Source organism: Pezoporus wallicus, unplaced genomic scaffold, assembly GCF_028554395.1.
Source record: "Pezoporus wallicus isolate ANWC-B61680 ecotype Strahan unplaced genomic scaffold, APGP_CSIRO_Pwel_v1 contig_16, whole genome shotgun sequence".
Lineage (NCBI taxonomy): Eukaryota > Metazoa > Chordata > Aves > Psittaciformes > Psittacidae > Pezoporus > Pezoporus wallicus.
The window spans coordinates 1,024,326-1,033,001 of record NW_026641478.1 but is presented as its reverse complement, the minus strand read 5'-3'; positions in this window follow the sequence as shown (position 1 = coordinate 1,033,001).

Here is an 8,676-nt window from a genome sequence, read left to right as displayed (position 1 = left end):
GAAATATGGATAAAACATATAGTAGAGCATCAATCTTCTTCTGTAATTTATCTCTGTTATTATGTCTCTCAAAGGTGGATTTTTTTTTGTTTGTTTGTTTTTTGGTTAGATAACTTCTTTTAGGTGTAGTGCTGAAAGCAGATACCGGGACATTTTTTTAGAGATAGTAAGGGTCTTATAGCTGACCTGTACAAGGGTGGTTGATCACCACTAACTCTAAACACTGTAGAAAAAAGTATAGATATGATTGCAGGAGAAGTAAGTAACGGAGAGATTGAGTCTAACATGACTGGTAGAGTATCTTCAGGCAAAATAATAAAAGCCTGGACTTGGGATGTAATCAAGAGTGACAGAAAAAGAGTGGGGGTGGTTGTGGGGGTGCAGAAGGCTCAGGAGGAAAGATAAAGTGGTCATTTTCCTGACATCTGTGTTAACTTACAACTAGCATACAGAGGAAAAGCGTGGGTTTTATCTTTTAAATTTCAGTGTTTTAGCATCATTGGTGGACAATATGCCCTGGAGACCAAAGTCTTGTCCTCCAGCTTGTGTAGTGACATTGGGTTCTGCTGTGTGCATTCCACCTCTCATCTTTCAGTATTGACATAGATCACTTCTAGGCATGACATGGTAGGTTATGCTCTGCCAATCAGTGTCCCAATTAATGCCAGTTATAGAGCTATGTCTTGTGAGATGAATATTCCTGAAGCCTATGAAGGGCTAAAAGCACTGGAGGGCAGTACTGGAATTATTAGTGGGTTTGGGAAAGTGTAAAAATCAGGATAATCTTGAATGTCTTTTAACCAGTTTTAAAAATATTTTCAAGGAGAAGATGATTTCCAACCATATTTTTCAATCAGAATAATAGTTGTGAATTAGATTCATTGTGGTCCATGGAGAATAATGTATATTGAAATTTTAAAAATATTTTTCTCTTGCCAGATATTGATGCCCAGTAGTAATTTCTGACAGATAAAGTGGAGTAGATTTATCCAATCAAGAATAAAATTTAACACGATTGAGGTTGGGAAAGTGGGAGGGACACTGCAAAATGTAACAAAGGCAGTTTAAATTAAAAAAAAAATCCGAAGGAAAATTGGAGCACATTGCCATTTTCCTATTATATCATTAAACTTGATGTACGAGATTACGTGATGAAGATATAAGCCTTGTCTTAAACAAGAAAGAGATTTTCTCTACCTCATTCTACCTAATTAGTCTGTGGAATGTAAAATATCATGTTTCATACCATAAATGATCATTTGCTTTTTCCAATTCATTCCTCTTCAGATTTATGAAAGAAATTATATGGCTTTCTTTCTGGCAGTCCAAGTTCATTTTCTGTTTCTCCCACATTATTCTTACTCACTTTACACAAGAGTCAGCTATTACAAGTATTTTGGTACTTGTTTGAATTTTGTTTTTCATAACCTGCTACTGCAGAAACAAAGTGTATTCATTTTGGTTTAGCTTTGATAATTTCTTCTTCTACAGTGAAAAATATTATCTGACATATATCACTAGGTGGAATAAAGTGAAATTTTTCATTTAATTGGAGAAAAAGGCCAATAGGATTTAGTCTGTAATGATGTTTTTTAAAGTATTTTCCATAATTTTTAGGACCATGTAAGCCCTAGAATACAGAAACATGTTTAAAATCCAATCCATTAATCTAAAAGAGATTTTTCTCCCTTGTATTTCAATAAGGTATTGTACTGTAGAATTATGTAAACCAGGAAAACATTTCCACCTGTAGCATAAACATAGCAAACTTGATTGTTATTACAGAAACAGCAGTTAAAGCGTATAAGAAGACCAACACATGTTGTATTGATATTAAAAGTTCCCCAAATGCTCTTTCTTTAGTGCTATAACGTATTCAAAGCAGAGATATATGCTTCATTAGTTGCAGAGGTGTTGGCCCTTGCTGCTTTATAGCCAGAAAGAAATAATAGATCATAAAGAACTAGAATGTGTAAAGGAATGAAAAGCAATAATCAAATATATACTTTTATACACAAACACAAACCACAATAAGGATACACATATGCCTGTTTTTAAACATATGCATGTACACCCTATATGTAGAAATCCTCCAGAATATGGATATGCTTATTTTTGAATGTTCAGGTTTCTTGAAAATTTTGTACATCATAAGGATATAAGATGTAAACAGATGTCAATTCTATATTTTGAACAACAGACCTGATTAACTATTCTATGAATATTATAGTTTGGGGCCGACAATAAAGAACTGAAACTGTTCAGACATTCATTATGCAGCATGCTTTCAGAAAGACAATTTTCTCTCATAAATCATTATACACTCACTACCTAACTATAGTTGGAAAAAAATATTTTGATTCTGCCTTTCTTAGTGTAGAAATGGTAAGAACACTTTCTTAGGCACTGAATGACAGCATAATCAGCAACTTACTCTGTTAGCATACAGAATGGCTAACTGAGCCCTGTAGAAATTTGGACAACCAGCATTACTACTCACATTCCAACCCTCTTTAGTGTTTTTTATTTAGAACTGATGAAGTCAGATCAGTTCCTCATTTACAAAGAAATATGCAAATACAAATATATTGTTGTTCTCACTCTAACTAGCATGCAGTGGAGAGGCAACACTGAACAGAAAAACGAGGAAGGGGAGAGGGATGGGAAAAGGAAAGAGGGAAAGAAAAGAGGAAAGAGCAGAGGAAACAAAGGCAAAAGGTGAAGGCAAAGACAAAGGCAAAAGAAGAGAAAGAAGAATAATAGAGAGGTAGCTGGTAGAATTCAGGTAAGAAAAAGTATGAGGGTCAAGTAAAGAGAATAATGAATAAATTATGAAGAAGAAAGTAGGAAAAGTTTTTGGCAAAGAGCTACTTAGTAAAGGGTATAGAAAATCTGGTCAAAATGATGAAATACTCTTATGCAAGGATTCATCTTCTAGCGCCTTAGACAATGTAGTAAAGTAGGCACATCTTATTTGTGATTTATCTGACCTATGTTAGACAAGGTTTCTTGATAAAAATGTATACAAGAACATACAGGTTGCCCTTCTGAATCTACAATTTTTTTTTTTCGGAAAAACAGAGATTTTTTTCAACTCTATATCATAAACAATCTTTTTAATTCTGACCTGTTAGATTTCTCAGCAAACCCCTGGACTGAGGCTCTCAAAATGCTCTTCACATATTTTTACCCTAGATCTCCTCAGAAATAAGCTTGCAGTTTTAATGCTTTTAGTTTTTTGCAAATAATCCTGCAGGAAAATGCAATTCATGCTTTTGCATGTCTAGAATGGCTGCACTGAGTGGTCCTATATTAGAGTTGTGGATGTTTAATACCCATTTGCAGACACTGCTTTCTCAGAAAAAAAAACAGGAACAGGTCAAAAAAATACATCATTTTTTAGTTCCAACTAAGTCCTTCCCATTCTACTACTGTTAATATATCACAAGTGAGATATCAGAAACTCCTTCTGACTTTGCACATTAAGCTATGCGTGAGAATTTTCACAGAAGCAAATCCTCTTTGGATTTTTGTTATCAACCACCAATTTTGACCACTTCAAAGTCTTTAGGATCAGATCTCTTAGAAATAGATTTTGCTGTTAAATTTTTTACTTATTCTGCTGAAATGTAACTGATTGAACACACGTATTCAGAAGCCAGCAGGTATTTTGAGTCATATTTTTATTCCATCTTGCCTATGGTCTCACTTAAGGCAAATTAAAAATTAGAATCATACAATTCTTATAATTAAGCTTAAGCTGTCTGAAAATAAATCATGAGCATAAGTAATTGTTTTGGGTACTACAGCTGGCAATTCAGAACATCCTGAAATAAATGTCTAAAATACTTGAATTTCTCTCCCTGGTGACACCCAGTTCTATTCATTGTTTTTTAAAAGTCGAAGTTAGACTATAGGAAGATAAGTATGACACTAGACTGGATACTTAATTTTTAGAAATTAATCTCATCCATAACTCTGTATCTAAAAATGCTACTATTCTAATTTAGTATTTTTTGAACACATTTAGTACAGATAAGAAAAATAAGATGATCAAGGAATCAGATAAGCAAGCTCAATGCAAAGCTGAAAGGAGTATAATTTGGTTTCAGGTGAGAATTAACATTGCTTTTATCTTTATTCTTTCCAAGCAGTCTCTGTTTTCTCTGATCTTCTTACTTGCTTGTTAGGTACTAAGATGGCTTCAGTGGTATTTGTCAATTGCAGCTGTAAAAAAGCCCAGTGAAACATACGTGAATGCAAATACTCATCTTAGTGACACTAATAGTGGAATATAATGCTAGTGAAGCCAAATATGTATAATGCAATTTTATAATACACTTTGATTTTACACATGTGTATTTGAAGACAGGGTGTACAATAAAATGTACTGAAAACTTTACCTTTAAACATTTTCCTTTTTGTAATATTTCAGCTGCTGAAATCTAAAATAATGCTGGATGCTCTGTGTTCTGCTAAGCATTCAATGAAGTATTTCAACATAACATTCAAGAAAAATGGCACTAGAATCAAAAGCACTGGTTTTGGTTTAGTGTTTTTTTTTTTATTTTTTACTTTTAAATTTTATTTCTGAGACATCCTGTGATATCTGTGGTTAATTTACCGACTATTTACATTTGTTTTCTTTTTCAGAAGTACAATGACACTGGAAGAGGAATGTCCAGACTAGTTCAGGTGATGGTAACTCACAGAGCACTAGCCAGGTTTAGTGACAATTTTCATCTTTCCTGGGACTGTTGCCAGTGTCTATGCAATGGCAGAGAAGTGAATCTTACATTCTTTCTAGAACCTGCCCTTAAAAGAAAAAGCCCATTAGGTTTGATCAAACATGTTTGCAGAGTATGAGCAAATACTTCCCATGAACCAGCATCAAGATTCCCTAAAACACGAATAACTTTCTATGATACTTATTTTTAGGTAGTTACACAACTAATTGAAATGTTAAACTTGAACAAGCTCACTGAACTGAATAATAAACTAAAATTAGTGAAAACATGCCTAGGGCAAAGTATAGCTTCTTACATCTGCTATAACTTGCAGCTCAGCTGTTTCTCTGGAAAGTATTTGAACAAGAAAGTTCTAACAAATTCACATTTACAAGACTATTGTAAAATATAGACTCATAAGACTGGTTTTTCATAGTAAGAGTATTTGGTTTTCCACAGTAATGTTATTCTTTTTCAGCAGCCTTTCCTGCCATTTATTATTGACTGGTTACTGAGAATCTGCTTGTGAATCTACATCTCTCCTGTTCTATGTACGTAGAAAATCTCCCACTGTAAAACATACACACCTCTTGTAGTGGAACTATAGTGACAATAGGTTATAATGTACCTGGGTTAAGACAGAAAATAGCATATGCAGTAATTATCAGGCAGTTACAGTAGAATCATAGAATGGTTAGGGCTGGAAAAGACCTTAATATCATCTAGTTCCAACCCCCCCTGCCATGGGCAGGGACACCACACACTAAACCATGTCACCCAAGACTCCATCCAACCTGGCCTTGAACACCGCCAGGGATGGAGCATTCAAAACTTCCGTGGCCAGCCAGTAGTTAGCTCTTCTCAACTGAGAGAATTGCTCCAAATACACTGATTTTACGTGTCTTAATAGCTAATATAGATAGCTGATGATCTGGAAAAAAAATGTAAAAAATACAGAAAGGGAATCTTATAAATAATAAACTAAAATGATATCCTAGAATTTACATCTGCAAACCAGTATCACAGTATCACAGTCACAGTATCACAGTATGTTAGAGATTGGAAGGGACCTCGAAAGATCATCTAGTCCAATCCCCCTGCCGGAGCAGGAACACCTAGATAATGTTACACAGGAATGCGTCCAGGCGGGTTTTGAATGTCTCCAGGGAAGGAGACTCCACAACCTCCCTGGGCAGCCTGTTCCAGTGTTCCGTCACCCTCACTGAGAAGAAGTTTCTTCTCAAGTTTAAGTGGAACCTCTTGTGTTCCAGTTTGTACCCATTACCCCTTGTCCTATCATTGTTTGCCACTGAGTAGAGCCTGGCTCCGTCCTCGTGACACTCCCCCTTTATATATTTATAGACACTTATAAGGTCACCCCTCAGTCTCCTCTTCTCCAAACTATAGAGACCCAGCTCCCTCAGTCTTTCCTCATAAGGGAGATGTTCCACTCCCCTAATCATCTTCGTTGCCCTGCGCTGGACTCTCTCCAGCAGCTCCCTGTCCTTCTTGAACTGAGGGGCCCAGAACTGGACACAATACTCCAGATGCGGTCTCACCAGGGCAGAGTAGAGGGGAAGGAGGACCTCTCTTGACCTACTAACCACCGCCCTTCTAATACACCCCAGGATGCCATTGGCCTTCTTAGCCACAAGGGCACAGTGTTGGCTCATGGTCATCCTGTCGTCCACTAGGACCCCCAGGTCCCTCTCCCCTACACTGCTCTCTAACAGGTCGTTCCCCAACCTATACTGGAACCTGGGGTTGTTCCTGCCCAGATGCAGGACTCTACACTTTCCCTTGTTATATTTCATCAAGTTACTGCCCAATTCTCCAGCCTGTCCAGGTCTCGCTGGATGGCAGCACAGCCTTCTGGCGTGTCAGCCACTCCTCCCAGCTTAGTGTCATCAGCAAACTTGCTGATAGTACACTCAATTCCCTCATCTAAATCATTGATGAATATATTAAATAATACCGGTCCCAGTACTGACCCTTGAGGCACTCCACTAGTTACAAGCCTCCAACTAGACTCAGCCCCATAGACTACAACTCTCTGGCTTCTCTCCTTCAGCCAGTTCGCAGTCCACCTCACTACCTGATCATCCAGTCCACACTTCCTCATTTTAGCCGTGAGGATGCTGTGGGAGACTGTGTCAAATGCTTTGCTGAGGTCAAGGGAGACCACATCCACCGCTCTGCCATCATCCATCCACCGTGTTATTTCCTCATAAAAGGCTAAGAGATTGGTCAAACATGATTTCCCCCTGGTGAAGCCATGTTGACTGCCCCTCATAACCTTCTTATCCTTGATATGCCTTAAGATGGTACCAAGGATAAGGTGTTCCATCACTTTCCCAGGGATGGAGGTGAGGCTGACCGGTCTATAGTTACCCGGGTCCTCCTTCTTGCCCTTTTGGAAGACTGGAGTGACATTTGCTTTCCTCCAGTCCTCAGGCACCTCTCCCGTTTCCCAAGACTTGGTAAACATGATGGAGAGTGGTCTAGCAATGACTTCCGCCAGTCCCCTCAGCACCCACGGGTGCATCCCATCTGGACCCATGGATTTATGGATGTCCAGATTGCTCAACTGTTCTCTAACCCATTCCTCATCGACTAAGGCAAACCGCTCCGTCGACCTGACTTCATCTAAGGTCTCAGGGGTACAGGGCTCTTCAGGACTGCCCGCAGCAGAGTAGACAGAGACAAAGAAGGCATTCAGTAACTCTGCCATCTCTTTATCTTCTGTCACCAGGGCACCCATCTCGTTCATCAGTGGGCCTACATTGCCTCTGGTGTTAGTTTTGTCTGCCATGTATTTGAAAAAGCTCTTTTTGCTGTCCTTGACCCTTCTTGCCAGGTTTAATTCTAAGGATGCCTTAGTCCTCCTAGCTGCCTTCCTACATCCTCTAGCAGCAGCCTTATATTCCTCCCAAGTGGCCAGCCCCTCCTTCCATGACCTGTAAACTCTCCTCTTCCACTTGAGCATACCCAGCAATTCCCTATTTAGCCACGCAGGTCTCTTGGCCCTCTTCCTTGACTTCCTACATGTCGGGATGCTCCGATCTTGAGCACGGAAAAAGCAATCCTTGAATGTCAACCAACTATCTTGGGCCCCTTTACCTTCAAGCAGCCCTGCCCATGGGATTTCCCCTAGCAATTGCTTGAAAAGGCCAAAGTTTGCCCTGCTAAAGTCCAGGGTTGCAATTCTACTTGGTATTCTACTAGTCCTGCCACACAAGATCCTGAACTCCACCATCTCGTGGTCGCTGCAACCAAGGCAGCCCTCAACCCTTACTGCTTCGACCAGATCCTCCTTGTTAGTGAGGATGAGATCCAGCAGCGCTCCTCTCCTGGTCGGCTCATCCACCATTTGCAGGAGGAAGTTATCATCCATACACTGGAGGAACCTCCTGGACTGCGGCTGGGTTGCCGAGTGGTCCTTCCAGCAAACATCAGGGAAGTTAAAATCCCCCACGACCACCACAGCCTGTGACTGTGAGGCCGCTCTCAGCTGCCTGTAGAAGGCCTTGTCAATTTCCTCACCCTGATCCGGTGGTCTGTAACAGACACCTACAACAGTATCCCCCCTGCCAGCCTGCCCCTTAATTCTCACCCACAGACTCTCAACTCGCTCATCATCTGTCCCTGGACAGAACTCGGTGCATTGTAGTTCCTCCCGCATATAAAGAGCAACCCCACCACCCCGCCTGGCTGGCCTGTCTTTCCTGAAAAGGACATAGCCTTCCATGACTATATTCCAGTCATGTGAGCTGTCCCACCACGTCTCTGTAATTGCCACCAGATCATAATCTCCTGACTTAACACAGGTTTCCAACTCCTCCTGCTTATTTCCCATGCTGCGCGCATTGGTGTACAGGCATTTCAGGGAGCGAGCTGAGCACACCGATTTCACCCTAGGATTGTAGGAGGCCTCCCAGTCTTCATTAAT